The sequence below is a fragment of the Equus asinus genome, chromosome 10 (genome assembly GCF_041296235.1).
Source record: "Equus asinus isolate D_3611 breed Donkey chromosome 10, EquAss-T2T_v2, whole genome shotgun sequence".
Lineage (NCBI taxonomy): Eukaryota > Metazoa > Chordata > Mammalia > Perissodactyla > Equidae > Equus > Equus asinus.
This window is the reverse complement of record NC_091799.1, coordinates 34061004-34081938: the sequence shown is the minus strand read 5'-3', so window position 1 is coordinate 34081938 and position 20935 is coordinate 34061004. Positions and strand designations below refer to the sequence as shown.

The 20935-nt window shown below is 41.2% G+C and overlaps 1 protein-coding gene across 19 annotated transcripts in view; it reads left to right on the top strand.

Moving 5' to 3' along the window:
- The window catches only part of PALM2AKAP2 (PALM2 and AKAP2 fusion), a 452863-nt gene that overhangs the window by 357055 nt on the left and 74873 nt on the right, over positions 1–20935 (top strand). The window contains exon 1 of one of the 19 annotated variants that reach the window (XM_070519050.1): positions 4302–4524. The exons of the other annotated variants lie outside the window; for them this stretch is intronic. The gene's annotated coding sequence lies outside the window, so the exon portion shown is untranslated. Of the gene's footprint in view, positions 1–4301; positions 4525–20935 lie in introns of those variants that run through there. 19 annotated transcript variants of the gene reach the window in all.

Below are 20935 nucleotides of genomic sequence, written 5' to 3'. Positions count from 1 at the left end.
TGAGCCTCATAAAGTCCTTTTGGAGAAAATCGCATTATTATAATTTTTTTTCTTACAGATGAAGAAACTGAGGCACAGGGGTTATGGACAGGGGCACATAGCTAGTAGCAAGGCTAAGATTTGAATCCCTGTAGTCTGGCTTTAATAGACAGTCTTTTAATCGTTACCCTCTTTATTCTCTGCCTTCTTAGTGCTTAATACAAACTAAGCTTGCTCTCTCCTTTTACTATGGTTAGAAGTATGAATCTCAGTCATAAACAGACTTGCAAGAATAGAGCATTTTAAAACTTACATAAATTAACTTCATTTTGTCTCCAAGCCTTCCACTTGTCCTGCTAACAGAACATTTAGCTTCAGTTATTTTTGGTACACACCCACCTTGTGATTGCATCCAGGGTCTAAAGGTTTAGAAGGTGCTAGGTTGTGGGAAGGGGGCCATCCAGACACTCGTCTGTGGTTTTAGCTGTGATTTCCAGTCCTGTGCCTACATTGCTTGTGAGTATTTCTGTCCACGTGGTCAAGTTTGAGGCTCTCTGCTAGTCCTTGCAGGTGCGTGATGGAGCACGGGAATTCGTGGCAAGTCTGGGAAGCTGGAACCTGGAGCCTGGAGCCTCTCCTCTCTGAAGTCCTGCCAGTTCCCCTAGGAGCTTCCAGGGAACTGAGCAAAACACCGGGGTGGAGGGAGAAAGGACCCTTCCTAGAACACCTTGCGTGTCTTGTTGATGGCTTACATTTTTACAAAAGCCGGGAAGAAGCTTGGCTTAGGTTTTTACCAAAGCCAGGGAGAACCTTGACTCCTTGACATCAGATCCTTGAAGCAAGCATTTAGTTAAAAGCCTGGCTGCCTGCCTAGGGAGGAGGAGGAGGAGAGAAAGTAAAAGGAGAAGACTTATATTGAGATCTCCAAAATGTTCATGGAGTAGCATGGAGGTTGCCAGAGCCTGGCAGGAGGGAGGAATGGGGATTTAGTGGTGTTTAAGGATACAGGGTTTCAGTTTTGCAAAAATGAAAAGTGTTCTCTGGGTGGATGGTGATGATGGTAGCACAACAACGTGACTGTACTTAATGCCACTAAATTGTACACTTAAAAATAGTTAAAATGGCAAATTTTATGTTGTGTATATTTTACCTCTATAAAAAAGTCATTAATGCAGCCTTTGTACAAACTTTGACTTTTATTAAAAATAGTAAAAAGGTAATATCCAAATGACGGAAATAAAAATATATATTTGTAATGAAATAAAAAATTAAAAATTAAAAAAATTTTAAAAATAATTCTAATGACCAAACAAAAATGTTTGTGAAAAACTATTTTTGAGGGGCTGGCCCCGTGGCCGAGTGGTTAAGTTCGCGTGCTCCGCTGCAGGCGGCCCAGTGTTTCGTCGGTTCGAATCCTGGGCGCGGACATGGCACTGCTCGTCAGACCACGCTGAGGCAGCGTCCCACATGCCACAACTAGAGGAACCCACAACGAAGAATACACAACTATGTACTGGGGGGCTTTGGGGAGAAAAAGGAAAAAATAAAATCTTTAAAAAAAAAAAAAAAAGTTGGGTTTTTTAAAAAAAAAAAAAAAAGAAAAACTATTTTTGAAAGCCAAAGGAGAAAAGCAGACTTGAATCTCAATTGGTGGATGTGTTCACTTCCCTCGAAGGAAGCGCCAGGGTCTTGTCTGACCTCTGAGCCCAGCCTGGGTCTTGAACACCGTGAGCCCTAAACACCCAATAGTAAATTGACTCTGAGAGTGTTAGAGGGTCCAAGTGGTCCATTCCCTTGACTAGCACTCAGTGGGACAAGCCTGGGTGGTTAATGGTGCCCTCATCGGAGGCCACAGGACTGTGATTTGAAGAGAAGGACATGAATCAAGCTGTGTTTTCCCTACTGTCTTGGCAGCTCTCTGTCCCTGGGAGGAGGGCAGCTCCTTAATTACCACACCTCTGTCATCAAAGGAATCCCGAGCTCTCACATTTCTCGATATTGTTTCCTTTGCAAATTAACTCTTTGTCACATTTCCAAGGTGGAAACTACCTCACCGCCCACCACCCTTTGTTTTCACCACAGTGGCTCCATGACAAGAGAAATGATGGATGCCTGGACTTGACTTCTGGCCTTCAGGGCACTAGCTATCTGGGCCCTACACAGGCCCGGCCTCTAAAACAGGAAGAGGTGCCTGTCGAGGTCTCAACGACATGCTTTCTTGATGTTTGCCATTTCCTTGTGCTTCCCGGGCTGGCAGAAAGGGCAAGTTCTGAGAGTGAACGGGGGCAGCCCTGAATGGCTTGTCCCTGTCAGTTGGCTTCGGTGCCACACAAGCAGGATGACTTCCTGGTGGAGGGCCAGCTCCCTGACACCCACGACAGTGTGGCTTGTGCCTGCCAGCTCTGAGAAGGCATGTTAAGGCATCTCTGTGCTGGAGACTCCTAGTTATTCCCCTTGTTTGGTTTAAATTTTAATTGTGGCAAAACACACATCCATAAAATTTACCACCTTGACCATTTTTAAATCTACAAATTAAAGTACAGTCACAATGTTGTGATACCAAAACCACCATCCATCCAGAGAACTTCTTCATCTTGTAAAACTGAAACTCTTTACTCATTAAACACTAACTCCCCATTCGCCTCTCGTCCCAGCCCCTGACAACCACCTTTCTACTTTCAGTCTCTGTTCAGTTTGACTGCTCTACTCTGGGCACCTCATATAAGTGGACTCGTACAGTATTTGTCCCTTTTTGACAGGCTGTTTCCCTTAGCATAATGCCCTCAAGATTCACCCATGTTGTATAGCATTTCAGAATCTCCTTCCTTTTTAATATTCATGAATAATATTCCATTGTATGTATATACCACATTTTGTTTATCCATTCATCCATCAGTGGACACTTGGGCAACTTCCACCTTTTGTCTCCCACTTGTTTTTGAGAGGCGTGGTGCATCTGTCAGGTCCTCAGGAGATCAAAAGAATTCCCCAGGGCTTCCTTTCAAGAAGTTCACTATTGCAAGTGCCAAAGTACAAATACAGGAAAAAGTAAGTCCCGGGGCAAAAGTTGTATAATATGCGACATCCATTCAAGACATGTCACAGGAGCATGGCTGTGGATTTGCAAAATGGATGGGCTGGAGAGAGCATATGTTATTTAAGTATGGACTCCAGAGTTAGATAGCCTAAGCTCAAATCCTGACTTTGTCACTTATTATTCATGTCACTTTGGGTGAATTACTGAACCTTTATAAGCTTCACCTCCTCATCTGTAGAATGGCGATTATAATAATTTCGTCTTAGAGTTGTTGGGAAGATTAAATCAGAAAATGTAGATAAAGAGCTTAACAGAGAGCTTGGCACATGGTTAGCATTCAATACTGAAATATAGAGGAAGCAACGTTATCCGCTAACTGTCAGTCGGTTGGGCTATTTTTAACATATTATTCTTGTCCTCTTAATATGACTGTAAACATTAGTATCTGTATTTGTCACACTTATGGAAATATCGATGATTCCTCTTCTGCCTTTGTTCACCTTCCTTTAAGATTATGGTAGTTTTAGCAAGCATAGTAACTGATTTTGGAGACTCTTGTATTATCAAGGAGAGAGAAAGCTCTTCATTGGTTTTTATCAGATAATTGGTAATAAAAGTGAACATGGCTTGGCATTCTTATCATTGGGAAGATATAGAATGAGGAAGGAGAATAATTGGTAGATAACTGTCATCTAACTGACAAGGCAGTTAGCTTTCTCTGACTCTGGGCAGATTAGCGAGTGGAGGATGCTGGGTCCCCGTCTCTTGGTAACAGTCGGTCCAGTGACATTGTGCGTGTGGATAGTGCTATCATGGCTGTTCTCTCAATTAAGGCTTTCATATTTACATGATTTTAATCTCAAGTATTGAAATACTCTCCTTTTTCTAGTGATAATTAAGAAAACTTTTTAAAGTTAAAAATAAAGTAAAACTGAAGAGTTTTGAGGAATGACATATTTTTCTATTAAAGCGTGCCCTAAGGTATTCTAGAATGTAGGTCTAACATATCATCTGACTGCTGCATTACTTACTCTATTCCTGTTTGTCTGCTTGGTATTTCCTACCCAGGAGTTCATTGACTTCAAGGCAATTGAATCCATTATTAGCCAGAGAAAAAACATCTGAATCTCCTTTGCCCCAACAATAGATTTTTTAAATGCATTGTACACAGTCCTCTTAAAAAAAAAAGGCATTTGAGGGGGGTGGATGTGAACGGAGGAATTTCCTCCTCCACCCTAGCTGTTGCTAAGCTGTAAGCTAATATTGTGAGAGAGAAAAAAGATCCAGGTCTCAACTTCCCTTGGCATATTGCTTTGTGTTTTTGTTGACTAGTTTTAATGAAGACTTCCCCCAAATGCTAGTGAAAGCTGAATGCTTTGTACTTCAATTTCCTCCTGGAGGTTCTTTTTGCACCTTCCATATTATTCTGCTGTTGTCTTTCTATTAGTATTTCTGATCCAGAATTTCTGTTGTGTTGACAGTGGCTCAGTCTGCTGGAGTGGGTAAAGGTATGTTGTACTGTCTTTAGATTCATTATTATGTTTGTCGTTAGAAGTAAAAACGAAACTTACAGATCTGTTCTCTCTATTTAAATTTCGATGCTTTTCTTTTTGCCCAGATCTCTTGAGAATGATAAGGCAGTGATGGTTGAAATACTTCTGTGGCTTTTGGCAAGCAAGGATTTAGCAAGTGAGCGTTTCCCAGATTGGGTGTAGATTCGTCTTTGTTTATGTTCCAAACAATTTTTTGTAAGATCTTAATTCTGAGTATCAGCAGAACTTGGGGCAGATAGAATTTCGTGGAATGTATAATCCTTTAGGGTTGTATATTTCACTCAAACTTTCATGATGGGTTGGTTAAATAGGATAAAGTCTCCTGCAGATTTCGCTTGGCTAATTTTGTTCTTTTCCTGTTTTCCTGATTAGACTTCAGTCCTACTCCCTTTAGGGGGGCAGTTGAGTTGCATGCAAATAAGGGCTCTGGGTGGGGGTGCATTTCCCGAGGGGTATTGTAATGGGGTTGTAGCACATCATGCTAATAATGAGGTGATGTGGGAACCCCACTCCAGCTGCTGTAATGGTGGGTCTGGGGTGTTCTCCAGTCAGGGCAAGATTGGAGCTTTCTTGAAAGAGAGCAGCTTCTCTCTTGGTTGCCTCATTTCTGGGTAAACAAGGTGCCAGAAATAATTAGCCCTTGGTCAGCAGAGTGTAGGACCCGCCACCAACACAGCGGAGAAAGGAAGTTGACATTTTCAGCGTCGGCCTGACTTAATTTACAAAATGTCTTATTTTCTCAAGCCGTAGAGTAATCCACAGACTCATCAAGATCAAAGGTTACAGTCTCTAAGAGGACTGAGTTGTAGGGAAAGAGGCCTGCAGAGGCGGGGACCTCAAACAACCTATCAAGTTATTCCACCTCCCGAAGGCTTGGTTTTGTAAACTGCAAAATGGGGCTAAGAATGCCTGTGATTAGTCATTGCTGTTAAGGATTAAGTGCAATAACAAATCAAAAGTGGCTGGCACAGGCTAAGTTTTCAAGTAAATTCCCCTCACCCAACCATTCAGGATCAAATGAGTTGACATGTAAAAGTGTTTTGAATACTACAGATATTAATTATTATTTGTGTATGCCCATTGGGTGGCTTCACAACATTTGTTTGTCCCAGGAACAAAAGAGAAATAGCCTTTGATCAGGAGACAGGTGCATTTTTAATATGTTAAGTCCATTGCATATCATTCTTGTGGTTAATTTATACCCTTCCATGTTCTTTTTTTTTTTTTTTAAAGATTTTATTTTTCCTTCCAAAGCCCCCCGCTACATAGTTGTGTATTTTCAGTTGTGGGTCCTTCTAGTTGTGGCATGTGGGATGCCACCTCAGCGTGGCCTGATGAGCGGTGCCATGTCCGTACCCGGGATTTGAACCGGTGACACCCTGGGCCACCGCAGCGGAGCGCATGAACTTAACCACTCGGCCATGGGGCCAGCCCCAGCCCTTCCATATTCTTGATGCCACAGAACCGTTAGCTGTTTTCATCAACTATGTTCTTAGGTTGTAAGTTACCAGATGATCTTGTGGGTCTCTTTTGGCTCCAAGATTAAATGATGGACGCATTTGCTTGTTGACTCTAAAACCATGCGATGACCAGGAGGCACTGAGGAAATGACAGCTTCCGAACAGTCCATGTGCCTCACCGAAACTGGGCCTTTGGGAGCACAACTGAGGCAGAGGCAGAGCTGCAATGAAGAGACTCCCCTTGGTCACCCTCCCTCACCTGTTTCTGCCTGGTCTGATTTACCAGGAGTGATGCCAACGTGATTCAGAGACAGTTTTATAAGAATTTTTATTGTGGGTGAATCATCATCTGGCGGCTATTTCCACTTTTCTAATGTCATTTGATTAGCTCAAGGATGCTCACCCTTTATTGTCCTGACTCATGGAGGGAGGCTGCTTGCTAATTATTGGTGATACCCTTGGCAGGAAGAGGGTTGGCAGGCACCCCCACCTGATGGGTAGCCTGGCAAATTCCAGAGAAGGAAGCATGTGGTCATGACTCCCAGCAAAACAGAGCAGAGCGTACTGAGAACCTTGCACAAAACCCATTGTAGAAACACTGTCACCTCCGGTAATACATTCATCTTCCCACGAGAGGAGGCTGAGCTGACATCACCCTGTCCCATTTTGCACACAAAGAAGCTAAGTCTCAGAGAAGCTCAGTGTATGGCTCAAGGTCACACACTTGGATCTGGCAAAATTCCAGGTGGATGCAGACCACCCAAGTTAGAGGAGATAGGAAAGTCTAGAAAGTGTCTACTTGAAACTTTTCTATATTGGTTGGGCAGGTCCCAAAGAACAATGATAATTTTTAAAATAATCATTTTTTAAAGCTAAAAATTCCATTTATTATATTTGTAATTACTTTTTGAATTTAAGAAAATGGAAATAATTCTTTAGTCCAATCCTTTCATTTCTGACCAGAAGGCAAGTGTAATTAAGTAATTTAGTCAATGTGAAAAGCTGGCTAGGGGTATAAAATATATTTCAAAACTTAATAGACTAAAGGTGATGATTTAAGCTCTGTTTTCTGCTAAATACATGTGCAGCTGCCTGAACTAACCTGGGTGACTCCATGCTGCACGGTTGAGAGAGAGGCTCCTGACCCTTGGCTTTGGGGTCTGGACACCCTGGGTCGGAACATGGCACTTTTTGGTTCCGCCATGACCTGGGGCATGTTATTATTTCTCTCTGCGTGTTTTTTCGTCTGCAGTTGGGAATAATAACACCGATCTTGCAAGTTTAGAATTAGACATTAGAGGGGCTGGCCCATGGCCGAGTGGTTAAGTTCGTGTGCTCCGCTTTGGCGGCCCAGGGTTTCGCCGGTTCGGATCCTGGGTGTGGACATGGACTGCTCATCAAGCCACGCTGAGGTGGTGTCCCACATGCCACGACTAGAAGGACCCACAACTAAAACTACACAACTATGTACCAGGAGGCTTTGGGGAGGAAAAGAAAAAAATTAAATCTTTTAAAAAAAAGAATTAGAAATTAGAGAAAATAAATTAGATAGAACCCATCTGAAACTGCCATTTTTGTGCATCAAAATGGACAAATATTGGATATTTCATATGGTTTAACCTAATATATAGAGTCTGATAGGTGCTCAGTAAACAGTACCTATTCAAGCTGTAACAGGGGATAAAAACATAATTCTTATGGGTATTTTAATTAAGTCCCAAATGTCTGTTTTCTTCTCTCAAAGCAACAAAGAACATGAATTTGGCTTTGCATTTTCTTAAACTTATACAGGTGTTCTTGGTCTTTGTAAAGCCTTCTTCTTTCTGGACACCCAGCTCGCCTCAGGACGTGCTCCATCTTTCTCTCGGCTTTGACAGTTGATGGCTCTTTTCACTTTCTCTCATTCCATTATTGCTCACTTGGACGGATGAGGGCTCTCTGTAACCCTTTCTTCCTCCAGTTTTCTTTCATTAAAGATCAATTGTTTTTAGGTTAGAAACTTTTCTGTGCAATAACTGTCCAGCCTCACTGATGCATAGAAAATGTATGTTTTCAGGATTTCCAGCACTGTCATAGTTTCTTGTTGGATAAGTTTTGGCTGAAGCCATATCTATAAAATTCTCTTAGACTGATGTAGTGTTATTGAGTGATAAGAGCCTGGGGGTGATTTTTGGGGGGTACCTGTATTCTGGACATCACTGTGTTATTAACTAAGTGTTTGACCTTGGGCTTCATATGACTTTATAAATATACAAGATTTATAAAATCATTCTAAGTATTTGTGATTTTCTCACCATTATATATTTATAGATTGTGTAGAGTGAGAGTTAGGGAAACAATGAAAGGGTGAGTTATCATCAGTGGATGTTGTTAATTCATTTTATTGGATTTTACAATCTTTCCTTCTCAAAACTTTTCTCTGAACCAACATAACGCTATGCCCAGAGAAATATGTTGCTTAAGCCTGCTGGTAAAATGTGGAAACTTAACCACATTTCATTACCAAGCAAACTGTTGACATGGGCAGAGGTGGAGTTGGGGAGAAGAAAGAAGTAGAAAAGAAAATCCTAAATCTTCATCATTTTCCATAGAATTCAACCCGATGTTCTTCTCCCAAAAGTGACAGGCTAAGCCTTTTTGTTTGTTGTCTTTTGAATGATTCAGAAAAAGGAAGCTGACATTTAGGTAAAACTTAACTCCCTCAACAACTGCTTCTGAGTAGTGGTAATATGCATTTCTCTGCATGTGTTTTCAAGATTTATCTTGTTTCATGAAAACTGCAGGTGTGTGTCATCTGTTTTCCTTGTCGGCATAGTTTCATCATTAGGCATCTTAGTAGTCTTGCAATCTAGATAAAGACAGGAAATAGAATGGGAAAATTGGAAGAATAACTGACAGTCACGGCCACACTGCTTCCTCCGGGCAGTGTGGCCGTGACTGTCAGTCACACTGGAATGTGAGAGAGTCAGGTACTGTGTATTTAGATGCCCTATTAAAAAGCCAGATCCCAGGCAGAAAGATAAAACTTTCTTTTCAAAAGTTTATCCTTTCGTTAGATTTCCCAGGAGGCCACTAAAGGATGGATTTGGAGGTGGTTGTGGTGGTCCAAGTTCAGTGAGCCTTGCTGGGTGATGGCAGTGGCACAACAGGGAAGAGGCAGGTTTATTCTTCCCTGACCTTTCATGTTACCCCTGCTTGGCTCCCTTCCCACCCTTCCTCCTTTTGTCTTTTCCTCCCCTGTGGGGGCAGGATTCCACAGCAGCCCTTCAGGATCTGGCACTTAGGGGCCAGCCCGGTGGCGCAGCAGTTAAGTTCGCACATTCCACTCCTCGGCGGCCCAGGGTTCACTGGTTCGGATCCCGGGTGCGGACATGGCACCGCTTGGCAAGCCATACCGTGTTAGGAGTCCTACTTATAAAGTAGAGGAAGATGGGCACGGATGTTAGCTCGAGGCCAGGCTTCCTCAGAAAAAAAAGGAGGAGGATTGGCAGTAGTTAGCTCAGGGCTAATCTTCCCAAAAAAGAAAGAAAGACACAAACAAAAAACAAGATCTGGCACTTATCTTATGCTCTAGGAGTTTACCAAGTGAATTCTTGCTTCTGGTAAACAATACCTCATCAGCTAGGGTGGCACATAAGAGAAACAGGATGGGCTGTCCAGCCGTGGACCAGGCTGTTGGTGTTCAAGCAGGGCTCATCGAAACACAGGGCTTCCTACCCATGTGTGAAGGAGAGATGAATGCTGAGCCCAGGCCAGGAGGGCAGAAATAGCCTCTCTAAATACCCTGATGCCAAGCTGCCCACCGTGGCTTGGGATGGCGGGCTCCCTCTGGACCAGCTCCACAGCTCGCCTGGCAGGTGGCTAAGCAGAACGGGGTGGTCTCTGATCTATCAGAGGTCTCCAAAATCTGCCTGCTGCTAAGCTTGGATTTTCCTAGAATCATGCAGATGATAGAATTTGCCTATGGTGTTATTTGTGGACAAGGAAGAAAAACTGAAGGTGGACCTGAGGGAAATTACTTGTCCTGTGTCCTCCAGTGTCAGACAATGGCACTACGGGTTTGAAGGAAGGGATGAGGATGGAGGTGGAGAAGACATTGATTTGAGAGAGATGCGGAGTTAGGATGCATCGTTGGGTGCAGGAGTAGTGTTTTGTTTGGGGGAGCAGTGTTTATATAGGAGGAACACTCTAGAAGTACATGAACCGCCAGGAGGCATAACCTTTCCATGGGATTCTTATCCTTCAAATGCAGCCAACCTGCCCAGATCAACCCACCTTGGGGAGCAGCTGGCTTGTAGACTACTCCGATTAATTGTTTCTTCTCCTTGTACCCTGCTCTCACCTCTTGGGCTACTCAATTCATTTCCCTTGCCTCCTGATTTCTCTCCCAAGTCCACCTTGATCTGACACCCCATAAGACCCTTCTTCTCCAGCTCATCAAGCTGGCTTTCCCCTCTCCTTCTTTGCTTAACTTGGCATGTCACCTCCATTTTGGTTCTCTAAAGAGAACGTGTTATTGGATAATGGAAATCTGAGGCAATAAGAAAGAAGAGCAATAGATCACTGTTTACTTTTAGAACCTTCACTCGGGCCTAGGAATTCACACAGCCACAAACCTAAACTGTTCCGTATCACTTTAGGAAAGGTTTCTACCATTTGTGCTTGCCAGGTACGAGAAAGGCAAATTACAGTTGCTTCTGCATTACTCTTGTAATAACCTCATCAGAAATTCTAAAGCACAGAATGAGCCTTTATTACAAAGCCCTGAAGCCGCTATCTGCAAGTCCGTCTTAATGACAGATTCTCTGTTCTGAGCAAGAGTGCGTCATCGCTGGTCTTGTGTTTTCAGATCAGCACAAAGCTTTTAGGGGAAAAATGCTTAAGTAGAAAGACTACACGTTGTTCTCCCGTGGGAGTTCCTGGCAGCCCTTTCATCTGGGACACTTGAAGTGGGTCTCGTGAACTGAGCTGAGAATTGCCGTGGCTGACACAGCTTTTATGGGATGTTCTACATGGATCCACTTTGTATGTCATCCACATACAAAGACTTTTCTTAAAAGAACAAACAAGAAAGTTCAGATGAGTCAAGAATGTATTTTAGATGCCAGCTCCAAGGATGTAACTAGAGGGCAGATAATATTAATTTTTCCATTTCCCCAGGGATTACAGGTTGTACACCCAAATGTCATCACTTTTGTAACTTGTGCAAATAAAAGTAGATTTACTTTTTTATTATTATTCAATTTCCTTTTTTTTTGGTGAGGAAGATTGGCCCTGAGCTAACAGCTATTGCCAATCTTCCTCTTTTTGCTTGAGGAAGATTGTTGTTGAGCTAACATCTGTGCCAATCTTCCTCTATTTTGTATGTGGAACACCGCCACAGCATGGCTTGATGAGTGGTGTGTAGGTCCACGCCTGGGACCTGAACCGGCAAACTCCGGGCCACTGAAGCAAAGTGGGTGAACTTAATCACTATGCCACTGGGCCAGCCCGCTAGATTTACTTTTGACAAACTGCAGTGTCTGTATTTGGGAAATTCCCCCCAAAAATCTTTTCTCTGTGCAGATTCTGAAAAATGTTTTAGGGGTACTATATTTCTTAAATGTCACTAGTAAATATGTTATGAAGATGTGTTAGTTTTTTTCTGGAGGCTGAATTGATTGCTACTTATTATACAATTTTTAACTATTATATCGTCCCATCAGGATATTTATATAGCTCCATGATCTCTCCACACAATACATATTAATTGCAAAGGGAACATAGTAACTTTACAGTGGAGGAGCCTGGCAGACACCATCCTAATCAAAAATTCAAAGTTAACACCAACAGTAATTAGACAAATTGGCATTAAGCGCCATTTGATGGGATGAGCAAGAGAAAAAACACAGTATCACTTCTGTGATATTCCTACAAAAACGCATAACTTGGATCTAACCATGAGAAAAATCTCAGATAACACCAAATTGAAGAGCATTCAACAAAATAACTGGTCTGTAACCTTTAAAAGTGTCAAGGCCATGAAAGATCAAGAAAGTGCCCCAAATTGAAGGAGACTAAAGAGACATGAGAACTAAATGCCACATGGGACCCTGGATTGCACCATTTTGTTGGTAAGAACGTCATTGAGACAACTGTTGAAATTTGAATGGGGTCTGAAGTTGAGATGGTAGGATGTGTCCAAATTAATTGCATAATTTTGAGGCTGTACTGTGGTTAGGTAGGAAAATGTCCTTATTTTTAGGAAACGTACACTGAAGTATTAGGAATAATGGGGCATTATGTCAGCAACTAACTCGAATGGTTTAGAAAAAAGTTACACACGCTATGTAGTATTCTAATTTTTAGTAGTGGAAATAGGTAAAAGACATTATTATAAGAGATGAGTTAGAAGAATATGCTGTTTGCTATGGGCACAATTATTTGTGCCATCAGTTTAAAAATCTTGAGAAAATTCTACCCAAGCTTGGAATGCCAGCTTTTTCGTGCACTGATCCTGTAGTCTGTCCTTGCTCTTCTGAGGTTTGCGTGGAAAGTAATTTCAAATATGTTGTGAAATTTAGCAGTGTGATATTGCTGCTGAAACAGGATCTAATCTGTCCAGAGTTTAGACTCGGCCTTATCTTCAAATTCCTCTGACATGAAGTATTAAGCTAGGGCATAAAAGTTTTTGCAGACCGAATCAGATGTTTATGTGATTCATAAACATGTATAATTTTCCTATAATATTTCATTTTTTTCTGATTATGAAAGTGCTACATATTTACTATAAAAATTGTAGATACACAAAAAAGTATAAAAAGAATAAAAAGAAGATAAAGTTCAAATAGAGTCTCACTCAGAAACAACACGCCACTGGTAACATTTAGGTTTCTTTCTTTCTAACATATATTTTTTAAACTGCCCTATTCTTGAGACATCATGTTGAATGTATAGTTTTGTACCCTAATGTTTTTACTCATTATAGCATAAGTATTTTCCCATGTAACAAAATTGCAGACACTTTTTAGCTTTTTATTTTAACATAATTTTAAACTTACAAAGGTGTTGCAAGAATAGTACAAAGAATTTTTGTGTTCCCTTTACCGTTTGTTAACATTTCCCATAGTTGCTTTCTCTTTCTCTTCATACTCATACATATATGAATTTATATATATAATGTCTGTATATTATACACATTATATATTATATATAATTTTAATAGGATTTTTTCTGAACCATTTAAAAATAAGTTGCAGACATCATGTCCTTTTATATTATATTTATATTTATATTATTTATATTATATGTTATATTATATATATATTTATATTATATTTATATTTTATATTATATAGTCATGATAAAGTTTTAATTCAGGAAATTTGATGTTGATACAGTACTAACATCTAATATAAACTCCATTTTCAAATGTTGCCAATTTTCTCCCAAATGCCCTTTATAGCAATTTTGCTTTTACCCCCAAACCAGGATCCAATCCAGGATCATTTAGATGTCACATCTCCTGAGCTTCCTTTAACCTGGAAAAGCTCGTCAGCCCTTTTCTTGACAGGGATGTTTGCGGAGAGTCTGGACAATGTCCTCCGTGTGGATTATTCTGTTATCTACACATGGTCATTAATAGCTACAAAATATTCCACTGAAGTTTACTTAGATATGGTTTATGCAGGGTAGTTTACAGGCTTCCAGATGTTTGCCTTTATAAATAATATTGCAATGACCATCCCTATACTTACATTTTGGTAAGCATCCCTGATTATTTCCGTCCAATAGAATCCTGGAAATGAAAACACTGGGTAAATTGGCCTGGGTATGAAGACCCCTGAGACGAATTTCCAGATTGCTTTTCAGAAGGGTGAAACGGACAGTAATGAAATCTCACAAGTTACCAAATTAAAATTGCCATTTTTGAAACTCAGGAATGTAAAATAAAGACCTATGGAATATCTGCTATGTTGTTACTATTTTTAAGTTTTCTCTAATATTTCCGTTAGATGTGCTTTGTTAAGCAAAAATGCAGGGGCCTGACTTATGCATACATGATGGTTAGAAGCATAGAGAAGCTAACACAGCGGGGGCTGCCTCTGAGATGCATAGGCAAGCCAATGTTTATGGGTTATGTGTTAATTTGAACTTGATCCTAGCACCCTTTCCAGGTGACATGACTGTATCATTGCCTGGGGCTCCCTTTTGCTGCCTGAATTGAGAAAGCTTTAACGTTTATCTTATGGGCAATTCTTAATCTCTAGCTCATGAGTGAGGCTGTCACGCAGACCGTGGTACGTAGCACCCCAGGACCAGGCCCAGGCACAGCACGTGTCTCAGAAACGATTCCAGTGGTCCTTTCTTCAAGGAAGTGGGTAGATCTGGTAGATCTCACTCAGTGGGTTGGAGTTTTGGGAATCTGTGCTCCTAGTTAATTGCATAAGCTCTGGAGTCTGACACTCTTGAGTTTGAGTCTCAGCTTCACTACTTACTTGCTGTGTGACAAGGGGCAAATCCCTTAACCTCTCTGAGACATGGTTCCTTTATCTGTCAAAGGGAGATTGTAATGGTCCCTATCGAATAGGGTAGTTATGAGGACTAGATGAGATAACACATAGAAAGCACTTAGCACGGTACTCAGCACCTTCTAAGCACATATTTTATGTTTGTTTTCATAATTACTGTAACGGTCCATTCACTTTGACGCTGTGCTTTACAGTGGCCACGATCACTTTCACATCTCGTGAGGTAGGCAAGCCAGGGGTTAGTTCTTCTATTTGACAGACAGGAAACTCTAGAGTCAGAGAGGTTCTCTGAACTGCCGAGGCTTTGTGGCCAGCACACGGGGAGGCCGGGCATTCATCTCAGTTCTCTGACTCACAGGACAGGCCTCTTTTCCTCAGGTCCACTGCCTGTTTCATAACTCTGTGCCTGGAAGTCCAAAGCCAATGTTGAGTAAACTCCAGGGTCGGCCTACAGATATGTCTTGAAATAGACCAGGCATCACAAACATTTTCTGTAAAGAGCAGACCGTAAATATTTTAGGATTTGTGGGCCATATGGTCTCTTGCAATGACTCCACTCTGCTGGTGGACCTTGAAAGCAGCCTTAGACGCTAAATAAATGAATGGGCGTGGCTGTACCAGGAAAACCTTATTTACAAGAACTGGTGGCGACCAGATTTGGCTCCTGTGTGGGCTGTCTTTATCAAGCCCGGATTTAGACAATTAGTGCATTTCTGGTGGGGGGCATGTACATTTCAATATTGGCCACCCAAGGACCTTCTTTTGAATTCTTAGACATGGTAAAGAACACTCCAGAAGCTTAAGCCTGGCGCGTATTAAGTACTTGGTCACTGCTTGCTAAACACATAAGAGCTTCTTCTATCAGTCTGTCTTTTCCTGTGATGAAGTTTTCTAAAGTTTTGTATTCCTATATTATAAAAAAAATGATTTTGGCTTGTTTAGCAGCTCTGAAATTTTAGTTTAGTTTTGTTTCTGTTTCACGTCTTTCTGAAATGACATTAAAAGCAGATGGGCAAAAGAGCTTTTCTCCCCAGATGTAGATTAAAAAAATATTTTCAGATACTCTTAGTGTTCATTATATATCAAAATTTGTTATTTTATTTTTATTCTCTTGCATTGAGGGTAATTTTCAGTAAAAACTCTCTTTGGGGATTTAGACAGCTTTTGTTTTAATTAGAAAGACTTCTCACTTGTGCATTTGTACTACTGTTGACTCAAAAACTTAAAAAAATAATGGCCGAGAACACATTTGTTCTTTCAAAAGTAAACAACTACCCTTTGGAATCTAGAGAAGAGCCAGCCTGTGGATACACATGGGGCATTTGCTCCTGGAATATTCCTTATGGTGTGGAAAATGGCAGTGGTGGCCTCTTGACCTTCAGACAGAAATCCATTTAGCTGTACTTTGTCCATGAGCATGTCCAATAATAGCAACCCCATATGACTACTAATTTTAGGAAACTTAAGTAGTTAATTTGAAATACTGCCCTGGGCAGCTTGATCTTGGCTGAATAAAGATGTCTTTTTCTAAAATCAGTATTTTATTGCCCTCCATGATTATTCTATATAAGCCTGCCAAGAAACGTTATTTCCCATTTGTAGAATTTGATGAAGTGCCTCCGAATCTCCTGGCTATGGCCAACATTTCATCCGACAGGAAGCAAATAGCCTTTCTGATGTACAGCGAGGAGTGAGGACATGTGGCTTATTTTCATCTTCAAGCTGAGATGTTAGGTTAATCTTCAATCCCTCCGGGTTTTTACACAAGGATTAGTATGGAAGGGACTTGGGGAAAAAAACTCATTGTGATTCAGCCAACGCATGAAGCAGCACTGTCATCTCTTGAGGACGTACAGCCTTGCGCTGCGTCTGTCTCTCTGTACTTGTTGCTTCCCAGGAGAGAGTACAGACTTTGATTGGAAGGTTGAGGTTCTCTATCTCAAAAAGTACCTTTGTTCTGTCTCTCTGCAGCATTCAGTTTCATGAACATACATACATTTGGCAGCTGCCACCTGTAAGGCACCGTGCTAGGCAGCCCTGGGGATATAAACGAGTAACACGTCACCACATTATCCTGGTGCATCCCAAAAGGGGGACCAGTGGTTTCCAGTGGAAATTGGCAGACAAGGTCTTCAGTGTCTTCAGTTTTCCAGATAGAAAGAAAACTTTGGGGAGGAAAAAACCATATAGTCCATTGATTTTCATCTCTGTGCCTTATGCCATTAGGAGAAGATTCAGTAGAAGTTGCCGATAAGATTGATAATTGTAGAAAATCAAAACTATAGAGGTGTGATGTCAGATAGGATAAGAGAGGGGAAGCACAATATAGAATGTTGTGTGGCACACAATCTCATGGTTGCGATCAGACACGGGAAGCTTGTGCTTACGGTGCTGACATCCCTAGTGATTTTTCTGATCCCCCCATCTATAAAAGCTGTGCCCGCTGGTAATTTAGAAAGAATTGGATAAGCTGAATATTTAGTGTTTTGAGCTTCTCAGGAGAGCAATAAACGAAAGTTCAAGAATCTGTGGTTCGTGTTATAGTATTTTGTACTTTTCCTGAGAGTGAATGAAAGATAGATATTTAAAATGAATGCAGGAAGTAGAAAGAGGTACCTGGTAACACGCGGTTCTTGCTTTGGGAGTGTCACAGAAAGAATATGCACTTTTTAATGAATAAGAGAAGGTCATCCTTCTGACACGTAATTTTCCAAAGCCTGCTAGAAAATGTGTATTTTGAAAAATCAGTGAAATTAGCTCGAGTTGGAGGTTTTCCTCTTGCTGAAAAGTGAAGAGTCCAAAGACATTTATCTTAGGGAAGAAAATATTCACAACTTGCACCAGAGCATTTCATTGAGAATTACTGTTGTTTGCGTTTTGAAATTTACATTGTTAAAGAGACATTTGGGGCAGGCAAGGGTGGGAATAGAACTGTGGCCTGCGTGTTGCCTGTAATCATGTATTCCTTTTCTTAGGAACCTGTTTTTCTTAGTGGATTGTGTTCTTAGAATAGACGCCCCACGTTTCCCCTCTGGCTTGGCAGGGCATCGCGTTGTGTTTACTGCCTGGGCGAACGTCCTGTGGACATGAAGCTTTTCACAGACAACCCCGGGACTGAAAGAGCTTTCAAGGTCAGCTAGTCTAGCCACAGTATCCCCTTCCCAAGGGGTCTTTCTGCCGACAACGAGGCCCTCATTTTCCAGTGGCAGCCCCATCTATGTTTGGGCAGTGCCCAAGTGACAGAAAATTCTCCCGTTTACTGAAGTGGAGTCTCACATTGGCTTCTCTCCATGAGCTTTCTCCTTGTTGAGGGTCTCGCAGAATCTATACGGTCCCTCTTTCCCATGACAGCCCTGCACATAGTAGAGATTTGAAGGAATGTTTTCGTGCTCACTCCATACCCCTCAGCCCACCCACCCATCTTCACTAGGCCCCCCTTCCTCCACCTGTGTTTCATTTGATATTTACAGCCCTTCAGCTCTAACTTCAACCTGCTTAATACGTGGAATCAAGAAAGGAACCTGTGTTCTAGTCCAGAATGCCACTTCTCTGGCTCTTCGTTTTCAACTTTTGTTGATATAGCCAAAAGTAGAGTCTTAAACATGGAAGGGTCAGGCTCTAAAGAGGTGAAAACCAGCATAGTGAAAGTCCGCCTTGAAATCACCTGTAAAGTGCGGTACATGGAAACAACACATGGTTTTGGGTCTGTAACCCTTCACAATAATTCTTTTTTTTTTTCTTCCCCAAAGCCCCAGTGCATAGTTGTGTATCCTAGTTGTAGGTTATTCTGATTCTTCTATGTGGGACGCCACCACAGCATGGCTTGATGAGCAGTGTGGAGGTCCGTGCCCAGGATCTGAACTGGCGGACCCTGGGCCACCAAAGCGGAGCGTGTGAACTTAACCACTCGGCACGGGGCCGGCCCCCCCAATAATTCTTATATACCCTAAAGTTTAGAGCTACTAATCTGGCCTAAAGAATAGAATGAAAGGAAAAAAAAATCTTATCTGCAAAAGACTTCTGCATGAAGATAGTAGATTGAACACAGCTATCTACTTTTGTCCCCTACCAAATAAAACCACATTAAAGTGATGGAAAGGGAGGTTTGTTGTTGTTTTATTGTGGTAAAATATATATAACATAAAATTTCCCATTTTAGCAATTTTAAAGTGTACCATTTAGTAGTTTTAAGTACACTCACCTTGTTGTGCAACCATCACCACTGCCCATCTCCAGAACTTTTCCGTCTTCTCAAACTGAAACTCTGTACCCATTAGACCCAACTCTGCATCCATCTCTAAAGCCCCTGACAATGACTGTTCTACTTTCTGTCTGTAGGGGCTTGACTACTCCAGGTACCTCATGTAAGTAGAATCTGATGGTATTTATCCTTCTGTGGCTGGCTTATTTCACTTACGGGAGTTTTTTTTAAAGGCATAAATCCACAAACACAAGGATAACAGGAGAGGAGACAGTAGGAACGGCACGAAGCTGAAGGGGATGTTTGGCTAAAATCAGGAGGGCTGGTCTGTTTTAAGAATGTCAAAACATTTCTGAGCCTTTTATATGAATTGGTTGGCTCCCGGCCTTCCCCACTGACAGCTTAGAATTCTGTTTTTTCAGGCCTGCAAAGTTTTTTTTTTCTCTCACTGCTTCTGTGTCTGCTTTCTGTCTTTCAAAGTTTTATTTAAAAATTTCATCGGTGGCAAAGAGAAGATCATATAAGCTTCCAGGGGAAGAAAAATAGATCAGGGGCAAAGCCCAGGAACTTCTCGGCAGCTAGAAGGTAATGGGGCAATGCCTTCAGTAGTCTGGAGGAAGATGATTTTAAAGCTAGAACTTTATAGCCAAACTCTTGTAGTTAATTCAGACTTTATAGCCAAACTCTTCATCAAGTGTGAGCATAGAATAATGACATTTTCAGACATTCAGGTCTTCAGGAAGCAGCTGGAGGAGGTGCTCTACTAAAATAAGGGAATAAACCAGGAAAGAAAACCACAATTGATACAGGAAGTAGGAGATCCAGCGTGAAAGTGGCAAAGGAAATTTCTAGGTGTCGACGGTGGGAAATCCCAGCACCACAGCTGTGCTCCCAGCGTGTGTCAGAGGCTCAGGAAGTGATTCCTTTCCCAAGGTGGAATTGATAGAATATTTGATGGCTCTCAGTGTCGTGAGATTTAGAGACATGATTAAAATTTGGGGCTTGAATTAGTGAGAAGTATATAAAATACTAAGTAAAGGAGGGAAAGGATTGTTGTCAACTTTGGACAACAGGGAAGAGCCACCCTAGTTTACCACATGGCGCAGCTGAAAGTGGTGTTATGTAATCGTAAGAATACTGATCTTAAAAAGTTTCAGTATAATTATATTGGGAGGATGGGGTATGGGGCGCGTTCATTTGAGTGATGAGGACATAGATAGGAAAAATCATGAAATCCTCATTTTCCATATTGAGAAGTCAATAAATAGTGCCAACAACTGAAAAAGCACAAAGAAGCAATATAAGGATCAAGTGCTTACTTCTTGGGAGGAAGAATTGGAGGGAAATGGGGTGAGGGGATGGTGTGAAGGGATTGATGTATTCTAGAAAATCTATAGAACTATTAGGCACTTTAAATTTTGTGCCTATATAACTTTAATAAAAATAGTTATTAAAAAAGAGAGTGTGAGGAAAAGAAAAAAGAAAAAAGATACCGGAGGAAATGCTCCAGCAAAATGAGGGAGTAAATAAAAAAACCCAGAAGGCATGCAGAAAATCAGGGATCCCGGCTCAGGAGAGTGGAAAGTGAAGTCTGGTGATCAGTGAGGCAAGACCAGAGCAGGAAGCCAAGGGGCTGTGGGACACAGTGGAACTGGCAGGTCTTCTGATGAACTCAACTGTTTAGAAACTGCTATTGGGTGATTTTACAGACCTTTTGGAGTTGTGCAAAGAGTTATTAGTACGTGCATAGAAAACTAAGAATTGGGGAAAAATGAGATAATTATAACGCCAGAGGTAAAACGTAAAATTAGACAAGAAAATGTAATTATAATGTACTTTTCAGGTCAGCAGTGTACAAAATTTCCATGATCCTAATGATGTAAACATTGAAGAATAATTAGGCAGAAGTTGTGAAGTATATAAAAATACTGGGAGAACAGGCAGAAGAGAAGTCAATAGATATAATAGCTATAATTGATTTTTTTAAAAAAGCAACATAACCTAAACATCTTATTTAGAGAATAGTGGCAAATACCCTGAGAAATAACTAGAAAAAAGGTGAAAGTGGTGTAAGACTGAGGAGCGGGACGAAAGGCGACAACTGTTTTGACAGTTTAATGCTTAAACCACCATTTGATTTTTAAAAACTGTGTGCATGCTGTGCATATTTTTATCTAATGAAGAAAAACATAAAC